The following is a 17447-nucleotide window of genomic DNA, read 5'->3' as shown; positions in this document are numbered from 1 at the left end:
GAGCGGACACCGCAGAGCGGTAAACAAGGCAGGAGCAGAGCAGAAACCGCAAGAGCGGCAAGCTAAGCAGGAGCAGAGCGGACACCGCAGAGCGGTAAACAAGGCAAGGGGATAGGACTCTGTTCACAAAGAACAGACGGAGAAGGAAAGGCAGAACCAGAAGCACGCACAGTACTTACAAAGAAGTAGCGAGCATACACTAAATTCACAACAGAGGTACAGAGACGACGAGAAGGAATTTAGGAGCAGGTTCAGACTCTGCAGAAAGACGCAGAAAACAGACATAGAGGGAAAAGGGAGACAAGGTTAAAGTAGAAACGAGGCACAGACAACAGGGAACAGAGGAACGGGAACAGAGACAGCAAGGCAGGAACACAAACAGGACTCTGTTCAGACGGGAACAGATACCGTAAGGCAGGAACACAAACAGGACTCTGTTCAGACGGGAACAGATACCGCAAGGCAGGAACACAAACAGGACTCTGTTCAGACGGGAACAGATACCGCAAGGCAGAGACACAAACAGGACTCTCTTCAGACAGGAACAGATACCGCAAGGCAGGAACACAAACAGGGCTCTGTTCAGACGGGAACAGATACCGAAAGGCAGGAACACAAACAGGACTCTGTTCAGACGGGAACAGATACCGCAAGGCAGAGACACAAACAGGACTCTGTTCAGACGGGAACAGATACCGCAAGGCAGGAACACAAACAGGACTCTGTTCAGACGGGAACAGATACCGCAAGGCACAGACAGGCAGATCTAGGAATACGGCCCCTAGAAGGCGAAAGAACAGGCAAGAAGCGTGTTCACAAGAACAGACCACAGTTCAGACACAGAACTGGAAAACAGGCAGGAAAACAGGATAGGACCTGGCATGTCAGAGACAAAAGCCAACTGACAAGAAACAATGCTCAGGCGCCATCTTGAGGAAGAAGGTGGTATAAATACCCAAAGATGGACAGCAATAGGCTGAAGGTGCAACAGGGGCGTGTCCGCAGCAGGTACAAGAAACAGGAAGTTCAGCGGGCGTCGCCCTATGCAGCCAAAGTGGAGCAGAGCAGAGCACAAGGAAAGAAGCCAGACCAGGAAGCTGGGCGGGAGATGAAGTTTGCGATCTTGCATGATGAGAGATGGAACACCATGCAAGAACGCCGCCAGGTATGCTACAGTACCCCCCCCCTTACGCCCCCTCTTCTTCAGGCCTGCAAGGATCTTCCGCAGGGAATTTGGGGGCCAATCCCTCTCTTCAAGGAGATTACTTCTATTGTCCACAGGAGGAGACAAAACTGGTCTCATAATCTGGATGGCTAGGATGCGACTTCCCATCCAGCCATCTTCAGCAACAGATGAAACGGGTGAAGTACCAGAAACAGCACACAAAAAAGTCTCTTTACATTTATTTTTAGGCAGCACCCCAAAAAGTTCAGGAGACAACTGGAGGCCCTCTGCCGGGTTGGAGGGGTGCAGAGACTCGGGGGTAGCCTCTGCTTCGGGGTACATCTTGTCAAGCTCACAGGATGAAATGGGCAAAGTATCAGGTACAAGGTGTAGAGAAGACACTGCCTCTTTGTTATGTGGTGGTACCCCGGAGGATTCAGGAAACAACTGGGGGTCCTCCGCCAGGTTGGCGGGGTACCGAGACTCGAGGGTAACCTCTGCTTCGGAATACACAAGGTCAGACTCACTGGAAGAAGCGGGCGAGGTATCAGGTACCGAGTAAAGGAGAGTCTCTGTCCATTCGCTATCAGGTAGCACCCCGGAGGGTTCAGGAGACGACTGGAGGTCCTCCGCCTGGTCGGAGGGGTGTAGAGACTCGGGGGTAACCTCTGCTTTGAGGCACCCATTGTCAGGCCCACAGGACTGAGCGGACGAAGTATCGGGTACCGGGTGTAGGGAAGTCTCTCTCCAATTGTCATCGAGTGGTATCCCGGAGGATTCAGGAGGCAACAAGGGATCCTCCGCCAGGTAGTAGAGGTGTACAGACTCGGAGGTAAACACAGCTTCGGAGCATCCTTGGACATGCACACTGGTTAAAGTGGGTGTAGAATCTGATGCCAGGTGCAGGAAGCTCTTCTGTGTGGACTCTGGATGGGTAGCAGTCTCTTCTGGCTGGAGAACTGGTGCACCACCCACGCACATCACCCGCTGGGGCTTCTCCGGGATACAGGAAGATGAAGCTTCAGTAGGGACTTCAAGGTTGGGGTCAGGAGGTCTCAGGGAGGACAGACCCTGGCGTGACGGCTTGCCTCTGCGTCTAGCACGTCTGGACTGCCTCTTGAGGTTGGGAGCAGTATTCCGGAGAGTGTAGTCATCCTGAGTGGATTCAGGGCAAGCAACAGTCTTTTCGGGCAGGAGAACTTGTGCGCTACCTATGCACATTACCCGTCGGGGCTGCTCCGGGATACAGGGAAGTGAAGCTTCAGCAGGGGCTTCAGGGTTAGGATCATCGAAAGCCAAAAGGAAGGCCACCAGGAAGGCCTGTAGGTCAAGAACGATAGGATCCTGTGCTTCCCATAGGGGGTTGATCCATTCCAAGGCATCACCCGCTAGGTTGGACATTATAAATCCCACCTTAACCCGATCAGAAGAATAAGCATTAGCATAGAACCGGAACTGCAGCAAGCATTGCCACACAAAGGCACGGCATTGTTTTGGATCCCCGTAGTACCGTGGTGGATCCGCGGGAGCAGGTGCAACTTCAGCAGGGACTCCAGGGTTGGGGTCATCGAAGACCATTAGGAAGGCCACCAGGAAGGCCTGCAGGTCAAGGACGATAGGATCCCAAGCTTCCCATAGGGGGGTGACCCACTTCAAGGCATCACCCGCTAGGTAGTCAATTATAAATGCCACTTTAGACCAATCAGAAGGAAAAGAAAGAGGGTAGAACTTGAAGTGCAGCATGCATTGCTCCACAAATGCACGACTTTGTTTTGGATCCCCATAGTACTGGGGCGGATCCGCAGAAACGGGTGCAGAAAGCTCCATCTGGACGGGTGCGTAATTAGCCTGGAACTCAGCTAGAGAAAAAAAAATATATATATATTTATTTATTTTTAATGCACGTATTAGCTGGAAAACGTCTCAGAGAGCGAAGGCCGTGGGGCTCAATGGGAACCATGGCCTGAGCATGCTGTTATGCACACGCCCAGACTGACTGGCGTGTGCGGGTGTTGTGGTTCCACTGGACCATGGACCGAAGAGTGCCTGGAGGGGCGTGACTAAGTATCTGGCCGATCCGACCAAGGTGGCACGACGGCATACGACGCCAGTGCACCAGGGAGAAACCGGGCAGAGGGACCAGGTGCTACTCCAGGTCAAACTCCGGACACGGGGGTTGACCCACACAGGGATTACTGGAACAGGCAGGTTAGGCTGGCACAGACTGGTGGATGTAAGCAAACACGGCAGGTATGCAGACGGGTGGATACAGGCGGGTATGCAGGCAGGGAGGTACTGGCCGAAAGGACGGGCTGGAGCACAGAGAGGTTAAGACCCAGTACAGACTGGGTCACAGAACCGCAGATGCGGTAGACAACCACAGCAGAGAGGGAACGCCCGAAGCGGTGGGCAAGAACAGAGCAGGACGGGGCTGCAGGAGCAGCGAGCACAAGCAGAGCAGGACAGGACTGCCGGAGCAGCGGGCAGAAGCACGGCAGGGCGGAAACCGCAGAAGCAGTAAGCAAGATAAGAGCAGAGCGAAAACCGCAAGAGCGGCAAGCAAGGCAGGAGCAGAGCAGAAACCGCAAGAGCGGCAAGCTAAGCAGGAGCAGAGCGGACACCGCAGAGCGGTAAACAAGGCAGGAGCAGAGCAGAAACCGCAAGAGCGGCAAGCTAAGCAGGAGCAGAGCGGACACCGCAGAGTGGTAAACAAGGCAAGAGGATAGGACTCTGTTCACAAAGAACGGAGAAGGAAAGGCAGAACCAGAAGCACGCACAGTACTTACAAAGAAGTAGCGAGCATACACTAAATTCACAACAGAGGTACAGAGACGACGAGAAGGAATTTAGGAGCAGGTTCAGACTCTGCAGAAAGACGCAGAAAACAGACATAGAGGGAAAAGGGAGACAAGGTTAAAGTAGAAACGAGGCACAGACAACAGGGAACAGAGGAACGGGAACAGAGACAGCAAGGCAGGAACACAAACAGGACTCTGTTCAGACGGGAACAGATACCGTAAGGCAGGAACACAAACAGGACTCTGTTCAGACGGGAACAGATACCGCAAGGCAGGAACACAAACAGGACTCTGTTCAGACGGGAACAGATACCGCAAGGCAGAGACACAAACAGGACTCTGTTCAGACGGGAACAGATACCGCAAGGCAGGAACACAAACAGGGCTCTGTTCAGACGGGAACAGATACCGAAAGGCAGGAACACAAACAGGACTCTGTTCAGACGGGAACAGATACCGCAAGGCAGAGACACAAACAGGACTCTGTTCAGACGGGAACAGATACCGCAAGGCAGGAACACAAACAGGACTCTGTTCAGACGGGAACAGATACCGCAAGGCACAGACAGGCAGATCTAGGAATACGGCCCCTAGAAGGCGAAAGAACAGGCAAGAAGCGTGTTCACAAGAACAGACCACAGTTCAGACACAGAACTGGAAAACAGGCAGGAAAACAGGATAGGACCTGGCATGTCAGAGACAAAAGCCAACTGACAAGAAACAATGCTCAGGCGCCATCTTGAGGAAGAAGGTGGTATAAATACCCAAAGATGGACAGCAATAGGCTGAAGGTGCAACAGGGGCGTGTCCGCAGCAGGTACAAGAAACAGGAAGTTCAGCGGGCGTCGCCCTATGCAGCCAAAGTGGAGCAGAGCAGAGCACAAGGAAAGAAGCCAGACCAGGAAGCTGGGCGGGAGATGAAGTTTGCGATCTTGCATGATGAGAGATGGAACACCATGCAAGAACGCCGCCAGGTATGCTACATCTCCCATGCACAGCTGTCACATCTGGAGATGGTGACAGCTGTGCATGGCTGCTGTAAGCTCACACTGCCGGGAACACGTCCGCTCCCGGGAGCGGGAGCCACTGACTGAGGTCACCGGAGTGCATTCAGTCAGCGCAGCTCCGGAGACCTCCTTTACGGCACTGCTGTACCGTGGGAATTTCTCACGGTACAGCAGGGCCGTAAAGGAGCTAACCGGAGCAGCGCTGACTGAACTCCGGCGAACCCGCTTATGCAATGACGGGGCTGCTTTATGGCCCCGTCATTCTAGCGGCGACAGCGGTTCAGAGCAGTCACATTCTATGTGGCTCCTCTAAACTGGAGATCTTCGTGGGACACTCGTGGACTACTACGGAGGGGTAAGGATAAGGTTGTGGTTTATTATTTTATATTTTATTACAGGAGATTGATGGCTTCGGGGAATTAGGTGTCTAGGTGAGTATAGGTGTATTTTTACTTTATTTTAGGTGGCGATCGGCGGGGACAGGTAATGTATAAACTAATTTATTTTAGGTAACCACTGGCCACCAATGAAATGTATTTAAAATTTATTGGGGACCAACAACCCCCCAAAAAAATATGGGGGCTTAAATAAAACATGTATAGGGGCAAAAATAGAAAACTATGGGGGACAAAATAACATATGGGCCAGTTTAAAGGGCAATTTAAATAGCAAGATCAGGCTGATGGGAACTACTGCTCCCATCAAGCTGATCATGCTGGCACGAGTGGACGGGGGACAGACATAGGCCGATGGGAGTAGTAGTGTCACATCGGCCTATGTCTGCCTGCACGCACACACCCGCACACAGCCCGTGCACACACACCGCACAGACACCCACACACACCAATCATGACCGGTCTGATGGTCTGGGAGGTGAGGCTGACCTGTGCGGCCGTGGGAAAGTTCATGTGAGTTCATGCAATGCAGTCAAGCATGAACTCACATGAACCCTCTGAGGGCACCGCGGCTACTTCAAATGAACAGCTGATCATTTGAAATAACCGGCGGGAAAGCGCAGCACAGAACGGGAAAGCCGGCGGTGAAGTCTTTTCACTGCCGGCTTCCCCGCCCCGGTCCTTCGCTCCCTGGTCCTTCGCTCCCTGCTCCTTGGTGCTGCGCTCCCCGTCCGGTCCTAACTTACGATCAGGATGGGGGGAGCGGAGGATCGGGGTGGGAGGCTGCGGGGAAGCAGTATGGGGCTGTGTGATTGTTTAAAAGCCGGCGGCTTTTTACTGCCCGCCGGCTTTTGAACAATCAGGAGAATTCTCTCACGCTGGGATGGCATTCTGATGACAGGCTGGATCGCAGCTGAGCGCTGCCATCCAGCTTGTCATCCTTCAGAGACACTGCAGAGCGCAGGCATTATGGGAACTTCCGATTCCGGTATTCGATATTGTAAAAGTATCGGAATTAAGTATCGGAATTCCGATACCGCGAATATCGGCCGATACCCGATATTTCAGTATCAGAATGCTCAACACTACTCATGACATTTCTTCCCGAGGTAAGCAACGAACATGTGCCTGGCCGTACACATGATTTAACATGTGGTCATGATGTAGGTAAGTTATGTAGGGGTTAGTATGTGAAATTGATGAACTTGCACTTGTCCATAAATAACTGGATACCATGTACTCACGTGATGGACAGCGATATGAGTGGTGTTAAATTATTTCGCTGCCTGAAATCTATCACAACAGAGGGGATGGTCTGCAGCTTAGCCTGATCTATTGTTCAGTCTAAGATAAGAATAATGGAAAAAAACGAGCTGAAACCCATGTGCAGAATTATCTAACCATGATACAGAATCACAAATATATTTTTATTTTGCTGATTCAGGACATTTTTAACTCAATGCACATAACACATACTTATCATGAAAATTTGAGACTGCATTTTATGAGATAGAAAGTTGCTTCCTCAGCAACTGTAAAATCATTCTATATAAAGATCATAGGTTTTAATCTGGGATAATCTAAAATGAAAGTTTTTTTGCTCCATTTCTATCTATTTTACAGGCATGCTTTGTAAAACAGAAGATTTGAGAAAAATGTAAAATGTTACATATATAAGAAAAAAACATGCATCAGCAATCATAGAAATTACTCATTCATTCCCCTAAAAATTCACTAGTTTTAATGCAGCCCGAGCTGAAGGTGTAAAAACAAATTACAGTAAAGAGATGATATTTATATAATATCATGTAAAAATGGCCATACCTACTGGTACAAAGAAAGGTTTAAAACCAGTCCTCTGCGGCATGGTCAATATTTTAGAAATTGAATGCATATTTTCTGATCCCCATCATCCCATACTTCCTCCCAGAGATGTCGATAGAGTAGCCACGTGCTCTCAGCCGCCCATCAACAGAAGCTTTTTGAGAGAAGGAGTAACCCCAGTTTTCAGATAGATGCAGTCTGTGGATTTAAATATCTAAAATGAGAATGCCCCTTCAAAGTTTCACTCAATGACTGCTAATCATTTCTATGAAACCTACTTTCCCATGCAATTTAACAAATTTATTACAGCCACATTCACAAATTTGAGTCTTGAAGCTAGGTGACAACCTACAATATGTTGGCACCATATAAATACAATTATTATTAAAAATTATTATTAACATTGAACATTCTACTTTTACTAAAATCTAGGTACTTAGAGCACAAATTGAACACTTTTTATATGCCCACCAACCACAACAAGGTGTACTATTATTAATGAGACCTAACTCTATCAGACTTTTCACCTTTAAGGTTAAGGCCTTCTAATTTAAAACATCTAAAGGCTATGTGCACACAGAGTCTTTATGCAGATTTTTCAGAGGAGAAACTAAGCAGAAACTCTAACTTTTTGATGAGTTTTAAGATTTGGAGGAGGATTTGGAGACTTTCCGCTCAGTTTCTGCTCCAAAAATGCATTGTGCATATAGCTATTTATAAGTTTATATATTTTGAGTTAGGAGTGTTCTTTCTGTTACTTTATATTGTTCTTACTGGACAAATATTTGTTGACTTATGTGTAGTCTCCGTCACGGCGGTAACCCGCATGCCTCCTCAGCGCCTCTGTGCTCACTGTGCGGCCACTGTTCCAGTGTCAGGCCATCTCGTTGAGTCTGCTTCTTACAGTACTGCTGCTTCTACTATGGCATTCATTTAGCCTTAGGGGGGCGTGGCCGATCGCTGCAGGAATATTACCCTACTGTGTCCTGCAGAGATTAAGTTCCCCGGCCTATCCTGTGCTTGCAGGACCTTTTATTAGGCAGAGAAAAAAAAATCTCCAGCAAAGGATTCAGCCAGGTAAATATAAAATGTCAATATTTATTCATATCCCTAAAAGCAGGTACATGCGGTTACTCCAGTATCCCCAAACTAACGTGTTATGTTATGTCAAGATAAACTGGATGCCATTTAAATAAAGAACAAAGAACACCACATTATATGTTAGACCAATTGGAAGGAGTCACCTGATTAGGAAAGGTGTGTGAATATATTAACAAAGCCAGGTGGATGCTTTTAACCCTATATGATCTGTATTGTTTGTGCCGGGGAAAAAAAAAAACATAAAAACTGCCTATGTATATTGCAGGCTCAAATCTTGCCTAATATTCAAACCGTGGGGGATTCTAGTGTTTAAAGTGATCAAAACATTTCTCACTATGCCATGGGGGTGACGTCACTGCATATAAATTCAAAGCAATAGAAAAATAGAAAAAGTTACAAAACCCATTTGTGAAGGGAATCTCAAAAGGAAACTACTGAACCGGCAATCCTTTTGGATTTTCACTTTTGGTGTTTTCACGTAGTGTTCTTTGTTTTTTATTTAAATGGCTCCAGTTTATCTTAGCATAACCATGAGCAAGGCATAGCCGAAACGCGTTGGTTTGGGGATACTGGAGTAACCGCATGTACATGCTTTTAAGGATATGAATAAATATTGACATGTTATATTTACCTGGCTGAATTCTTCGCTTTTTTTTTCTTTGGATGGATTGCTGCACCTGATCCTGGGTGGCTCCATGCGAAGGCATATTGGACTTCATTGCTACAAAAATCCGGCGTGCTGACTCCCTTGCCTCCTTCCCTTTCCCTTCATCCCTCCACAGCTATATGCTTTATTAGGCAGTTCCTCCTCCCTGCCAGAGCCTTGTTTTCTACTCTTTTACCACACATTTATGCATTCCTCTGTATTCTGCTTCCCGTTAACGACCTGGCTTGTTTTCCCATCCTGCCTGACCTCTCTGCTTCTGATTTCGGCTATTTTTACTGATCCTGTGCTGCCTGCCCCAACCACAGATTGTCTGACTATGCCTCTGTTTTGCCCCTCGGTACCTCGTATCTGCACTTCAGACCTTCCAGTCAACTGCTGTAGACCCGGGGACTGCTTTGGAGTGGTACCTGGTATCTACTGGCGTCAAAGCCTATCTAGCTCTAGCTAATAACCAGTAGTCAGTTACGCCCCTCCAAGGTAAGCCCATCCCATGGCCAGTGGGTCCACACCCACCAGTGTTACAGCCCCAGTCTAACATTGTGTAATCAAATTATTATTAGGCCTCATTCAGACATCAGATTTTTTGGTATACGAGAAAAATGGACTGAGTTCTATCAGTTTCTTCAGTTTTTTTCACTGAGAAAAAAAATGTTTTTTCCACCTTCTCCATTCTGTCAGTTAGTGAAAAGCAGACAGCTCACAAATGGCATCCAAATGCTGTCAGATATTTTCACTGAAGAATAGACTTGCAATGCCGATTTTGTGCCAAGACTTGGATCAATCTCGGACATGTCTCTGCGATTTTGCATGGACAAGTTGAGATGAGAGAAAAATGGTTGTGTGACCTCCTTAGCTTAAAACTAACCTTTGACACAGACTGAGCAGACTTCCCAAGTACTGTTGTGACTCTAAGGCTGGGACTTCATGGCATTTTTGGCCTCTTCACAGGTCGCGTGGCCAAGGATCACTCTGTACAGCTGCTACATCACAGTGTAATGCAGATGACCCCATAGGGTACCACAAACACAACAAGCAAGTTGCTAAAACTTAGATCCATTTGGATTTGTTACAATATGCTTTTCATAATCGTGGTACCCCATGACCCTATGGTGTAGCAGCAGCAAATAGGTTTTTTAGGCCACATGATGGTTGGGGCCAAAGTTGCTGTTTAACCCCAGTTTAAGGGTGTGGCCACAGGTTTGGCTCACCTCGGTGGCTCATGCTCCCCCCACCAGTGATGGGCCTATGGCCACACAATTGCGAAGCAAAATCCTTTGGCAATTTGCCATCAGGATGGGTGGTGTTTTAACTGCATTTGGCCTGTCGCTGTGTGTGGTGTCTTCCTACATATAGTGAACATACACATGGGAGAAATCAGATGAGTATTTACCACAGAATCTACAGGAGAAATTATTTCTGTTGATTTAGAACTCTGTGAACATAGCTGAAAACTGTCTGCAACTTACTAATGTTGCATCTAGGATCCTTGATTTGTGATGGCAAAAAAGTATTATAAGTGGTACTGGCTTAAAGTTAGCAGAAAGGCCCTGAAAACACGGATAGACCCCTACTTATCGCAAATACTAACAAAGCCTAAAATATGTTCACATGTGGAAGATTTGTGGCTGAAATTTCAATGACTGCTTAACCCCTTAAGGACTGAGCCAATTATGTCCTTAATGACGGGGACAAATTTTACAATTCTGACCACTGTCACTTTATGAGGTAATAACTCTGGAACGCTTCAACGGATCCCACTGATTCTGAGAATGTTTTTCGTGGCATATTGTACTTCATGATAGTGGTAAAATTTCTTCGATAAGACTTGCGTTTACTTGTGAAAAAAACTGAAATTTGGTGAAAATTTTGAATAGTTAGCAATTTTCAAACTTTGAATTTTCATGCCCTTAAATAAGAGAGATATGTCACACAAAATAGTTAATAAATAACATTTCCTACATGTCTACTTTACATCAGAACTATTTTGGATTCAACATTTTTTTTTGTTCGGAAGTCATAAGGGTTAAAAGTTGACCAGCAATTTTTCTTTTTTCCAACAAAATTTACAAAACCATTTTTTTAGTGACCACATAACATTTGAAGTGACTTTGAGGGATCTATATGACAGAAAATACACAAAAGTGACACCATTCTAAAAACAACACCCCTCAAGGTGCTCAAAACCACATTCATTAAGTTTATTAACTGTTCACATGCTTCACAGGAACAGAAACAACGTGGAAGGAAGAAATGAGCATTTAACTTTTTTTCACAAAATGTTTACTTCAGTCTCAATGTTTTTATTTTCACAAGTGTAGCGAGAAAATATGGATCACAAAATTTGTTGTGCAATTTCTCTTGAGCATGCCGATATCCCATATGTTGGAGAAAGCCACTGTTTGGGCGCACGGCAGGGTTCGGAAGGGAAGGAGCACCATTTGACTTTTTGAATGTAAAATTTGCTTGAATAATTATCGGACGCCATGTCGCATTTGGGGAGCCCCTGATGTGCCTAAACAGTGGAAACTACACCCCTCAGGGAACTTATCTAGATGTGTGGTGAAAACCTTGAACCCCCAGGTGCTTCACAGAAGTTTATAAAATTGAACCGTAAAAATAAAATTTTCACATTTTTCCCACAAAAGTGTTTTTCAGCCCCCAATTTTGCATTTTCAGAAGGGTAACAGGAGAAATTTCCCCATACCATTTGTTGTACAATTCCTCCTGAGTATGCCGATACCCCATATGTGGGGAAAAAACACTGTTTGGGCGCACGGCAGGGTTCGGAAGGGAAGGAGCACCATTTGACTTTTTGAATGTAAAATTTGTATGAATAATTAGCGGACGCCATGTCGCGTTTGGAGAGCCCCTGATGTGCCTAAACAGTGGAAACCTCCCACAAGTGACCCCATTTTGGAAACTAGGCCTTTCAGGGAACTTATCTAGATGTGTGGTGAGTAGTGTTGAGCGATACCTTCCGATATCAGGAAATATTGGATCGGGCCGATACCCAAAAAGTATCGGATATCGCCGATTCCGATACCGGAAACCAATGCAAGTCAATGGGACACAAATATCGGAATGAAAATAAACCCTTTCTTTCCTTGTAGGTTAATTCTACATGAAGGAAAACAACTAACAATAATGTAGAATGTATTGGGGGAGGTGGTTGCCCAAATCGATGGGAACAGTGCTCACAGTGAAACATAAAAAGCCGGCAATTCAGCAGCGGCATATACCGGTACCCGACAATTTAGAACAGAAAGAATAGAGTATCACACATAGATTAGATAGATAGAAACATGTCAGTCACATATATAAGAAGTACAGTGACAGTGTTGGTTACTATACTTGTCATTTAGTGTTAAAGGATTTATTTAAAAAAATAATAGTGTTTTCATGCACCGTCTCTTTAAAAAAGCCGGCCGGCAATTCAGCATCGGTACCCTACAATTTAGAACAGAAAGATAGTGCATCACACATAGATTAGATAGATTGAAACATGTCAGTCACATAAATAATAAGTACAGTGACAGTGTTGGTTACTGTACTTGTCATTTAGTGTTAAAATAAAGGATTTATTAAAAAAAAAATTGGCGTGGGGTTCCCCGTAATTTTAGTCTCTAGCGGAGGTTAAGCATAGGATGCGCCAATTCTGGCACTTAGCCTCGCTCTTCCCACTGCCCTGTAGCGGTGGCAGTGGGGTAATAGGGCTGGGGTTGATGTCAGCTTATAATGCCAGCTGACATCAAGCCCAGGTTAGTAATGGAGAGGCGTCTATAAGACACCCCCATTACTAACCCCATAATCAAAGTTAAAAAAACCTCAAACACCCAGAATAAAGTCCTTTAATTGAAATAAACACACAATTCTTTATTGTTCTTAATTAAACCGTACTTACCATCACGCCCATTCCAGCTGAAGTCAATGTCTTCTGCAATAAAAGTAAAATAATAAACCAACATCATCCTTACCTTTCGATGGTTCCCAGGACAGCTCCAGCTCTGCTACATCGAGATTACAGGCTGGACCACAGCAGAAAGCTGCCATCCAGACTGTCATCCCGCAGACACTGAGAAGCGCAGGCATGCTTGCACTCCTCAGTGTCTGGCTGTGACGGCATCCAGATGAGCCGACAATGAACTCAGCTCACCTCATGCATGTCACTGACAGCGTGGGAGAATTCTCCTGCGCATGCGGTGAGTGTGAGAGACTCCGCTCATCTGGATGCCGTCACAGCCTGACACTGAGGAGCGCAAGCATGCCTGCACTTCTCAGTGTCTGCCTGCTGCATGGCAAGCTGGATGGCAGCTTTCTGCTGCGATCCAGCCTGTCATCTCAGTGTAGCAGAGCTGGAGCTGTCCTGGGAACCATCGAAAGGTAAGGATGATGTTGGTTTATTATTTTTCTTTTATTGCAGGAGATCGTTGGCTTCAGCTGGAATGGGCGTGACGGTAGGTATGGTTTAATTTAGAACAATAAAGAATTGTGTGTTTATTTCAATTAAAGGACTTTATTCTGGGTGTTGAGTTTTTTTTTAAATACTTTACTAGAAATTCATGGCGGTCATGTCTAATATTGGCGTGACCCCATGAATTTCGGGCTTAGGGCCAGCTGATAATACCAAGCTGGCCCTAACCCCTTTATTACCCAGTGAGCCACCGCACCAGGGCCCTGGATGAGTTGGGTACAGCGCCAGAAGATGGTGATTCTATGAACGCCATTTTCCGGGGTGGCTGCGGACTGCAATTTGCAGCGGGAGGGGGGGGGGGCAGAAAGCTTGGGCCTCCCTGCGCTGCAGATTCCAGCCCCCAGCTGCCTAGTTGTACCTGGCTGGACACAAAAATAGGGCGAAGCCCCACGTAATTTTTTTTTAAATTATTTCATGAAATTCATGAAATAATTAAGAAAAAAAGGGCTTCCCTATATTGTTGTGTCCGGCCAGGTACAAATATTCAGCTGGTGGTTGGGGGCACCCCGTTCCTGCCTGCTGTACCTGGCTGGACACAAATATAGGGCGAAGCCCCACATCAATTTTTTTTAAATTATTTCATAGAAGCGCCATCTTCTGGCGCTGTACCCAACTCATCCAGGGCCCTGGTGCAGTGGCTCACTGGGTAATAAAGGGGTTAGGGCCAGCTTGGTATTATCAGCTGGCCCTAAGCCCGAAATTCATGGGGTCACGCCAATATTTGACATGACCGCCATGAATTTCTAGTAAAGTATTTAAAAAAAACACAACACCCAGAATAAAGTCCTTTAATTGAAATAAAAACACAATTCTTTATTGTTCTAAATTAAACCATACCTACCATCACGCCCATTCCAGCTGAAGCCAACGATCTCCTGCAATAAAAGAAAAATAATAAACCAACATCATCCTTACCTTTCAATGGTTCCCAGGACAGCTCCAGCTCTGCTACATCGAGATGACAGGCTGGATTGCAGCAGAAAGCTGCCATCCAGCTTGTCATGCCGCAGGCAGACACTGAGAAGCGCAGGCATGCTTGCGCTCCTCAGTGTCAGGCTCTGACGGCATCCAGATGAGCCAAGTCTCTCACGCTCACCGCATGCGCAGGAGAATTTGCCCACGCTGTCAGTGACGTGCATGAGGTGAGCTGAGTTCATTATTGGCTCATCTGGATGCCGTCACAGCCAGACACTGAGGAGCGCAAGCAATCCAGCTCTTCTCAGTGTCTGCGGCATGACAGGCTGGATGGCAGCTTTCGGCTGCGATCCAGCCTGTCATGTGAATGTAGCAGAGCTGAAGCTGTCGTGGGAACCATGGAAAGGTAAGGATGATGTTGCTTTATTATTTTACTTTTATTGCAGAAGACATTGGCTTCAGCTGGAATGGGCGTGACGGTAGGTATGGTTTAATTTAGAGCATTAAAGAATTGTGTGTTTATTTCAATTAAAGGACTTTATTCTGGGTGTTTGTGTATTTTTTTAACTTTGACTATGGGGTTAGTAATGGGGGTGTCTTATAGACGCCTCTCCATTACTAACCTGGGCTTAATGTCAGCTGGCATTATAAGCTGACATCAACCCCAGCCCTATTACCCCACTGCCACCGCTACAGGGCAGTGGGAAGAGCGAGGCTAAGTGCCAGAATTGGCGCATCCTATGGATGCACCATTTCTGGGGCGGCTGACGGCTGGTGTTTCTAGCCTGGGAGGGGGCCAATGTTCATGGCACCCTTCCTGGGCTATTAATATCAGCCCCCAGCTGTCTGCCTAGCCTTTGCTAGCTATTAAAATAGGGGGGACCCCACGTCATTTTTTTTGGGGTCCCCCATTTTAATAGCTAGTAAAGGCTAGGTATTCAGCTGGGGGCTGATATTAGTAGCCTGGGAAGCTCCGTGGGTATTACCCCCTTCCCAGGCTTCAAACATCTGCCCCAGCCGTCTGCTTAACCTCCGCTAGAGACTAAAATTACGGGGAACCCCACGCCAATTTTTTTTTTAATAAATCCTTTATTTTAACACTAAATGACAAGTACAGTAACCAACACTATCACTGTACTTATATATGTGACTGACATGCTTCTATCTATCTAATCTATGTGTGATGCTCTATCTTTCTGTTTTAAATTGTCGGGTACCGATGCTGAATTGCCGGCCGGCTTTTTTAAAGAGACGGTGCATGAAAACACTATTATTTTTTTAAATAAATCCTTTAACACTAAATGACAAGTACAGTAACCAACACTGTCACTGTACTTCTTATATATGCGACTGACATGTTTCTATCTATGTAATCTATGTGTGAAGCTCTATTCTTTCTGTTCTAAATTGTTGGGTGCCGGTGTATGCCGCTGATGAATTGCCGGCTTTTCATGTTTCACTGTGAGCACTGTTCCCATCGATTTGGGCAACCACTGTAATGCCACAACCACCATGGCTGTGGCATTAACATCTTAAAAAATATTAATTCCTGCTATTCCATTTAATTGTAATGTAAGGGAGATAATGTAATGTCAGCGCTTGAGCAGGAGAATTCTCCCATGCTGGGATGGCATTCTGATGACAGGCTGGATCGCAGCTGAGCGCTGCCATCCAGCTTGTCATCCTTCAGAGACACTGCAGAGCGCAAGCATTATGTGAACTTCCGATTCCGGTATTCGTTATTGTAAAAGTATCGGAACTCAGTATCGGAACTCCGATACAGCGAATATCGGTCGATACCCGATTTTTCAGTATCGGAATGCTCAACACTAGTGGTGAGCACCATGAACCACCAGGTGATTCACAGAAGTTTATAACGTAGAGCCATGAAATTAAGAAATCAATTTTTTTCCACAAAAATGTACTTTTAGCCCCAATTTTTTTATTTTCACATGGGTAACAGGACAAAATGGACAAATTTGTTGTGCAATTGGTCTTGTGTACAGACATTCCCTATATGTGGGGGAAAACTATTGTTTTGGCGCACTGTAGGGCTTGGAAAGGAAGGAGTGACGTTTGAAATGCAGACTTTAATGGAATGGTCTGCGGGTGTCATGTCGCGTTTGGAGAGCCCCTGATGTGCCTAAACAGTGGAAAACCCCCCCAAGTGACCCAATTTTGGAAACTACACCCCTTAAGGATATATCCAGGGGTAGAGTGAGCATTTTGAACCCACAGGTACTACACAGAATTTGATAACATTAGGTTGTCATACTGAAAATTTTCATTTTATTCAGGAAAATGTAGTTTTAGCCCCAAATTTTTAATTTTTGCAATGGATAATAGAAGAAAACAGACCCTATACTTTGTTATGCTATTTCTCCCAAACGTGATGATGCCCCATATGTCATCAGTAGTGATGAGCGAGCACTAAAATGCTCGGGTGCTCGAAGCTCGGGTCGAGCACATTGGAATACTCGGGTGCTCGACCCGAGCAATGAGCCCAATGTAAGTCTATGGGAAACTCAAGCATTTTTCTGGCTGTCCCCCCCGGCGGTCTGCAGACGGTCAAAAATTGCCCGAATCGATGGGAACAGTGCTCAATTAAACATCAGGCAGGCAGAATATATAGGCAGACAGGCAGGCAGGGTATATAGGAGGGTGCATGAAAAACATAGCAGGGCACTCAGAACACACTAGTGCCCTCCGATTTTCATGCACCAGTCTCTTTAAAAAATCCAGCCAGCAATTCATCAGCGGCATACACCTGTACCCGACAATTTAGAACAGAAAGAATAGAGCATCACACATAGATTAGATAGATAGAAACATGTCAGTCACATATATAATAAGTACAGTGACAGTGTTGGTTACTGTACTTGTTATTTAGTGTTCTGCTACCATCCAGCCTGCCATCTCTATGCGGTCCCAGCATGGGAGAATTCTCCTGCGCATGCGGTGCCTGCAAATGACGTCACTTCTTGAGTAGGAGAATTCTCCTACGCTGGGACTGCATTGAGATGGCAGGCTGGATGGTAGCAGAACGCTGCCATCCAGCATGCCCTCCTTCAGAGACACTGAGGAGCGCAGGCATGCTTGCGCTC

The sequence above is a fragment of the Phyllobates terribilis genome, unplaced genomic scaffold, assembly GCF_046119375.1.
Source record: "Phyllobates terribilis strain yellow unplaced genomic scaffold, ASM4611937v1 Scaffold_2__4_contigs__length_985480577, whole genome shotgun sequence".
In the NCBI taxonomy this organism is placed as follows: domain Eukaryota; kingdom Metazoa; phylum Chordata; class Amphibia; order Anura; family Dendrobatidae; genus Phyllobates; species Phyllobates terribilis.
Note: the sequence above shows the minus strand (reverse complement) of the source record.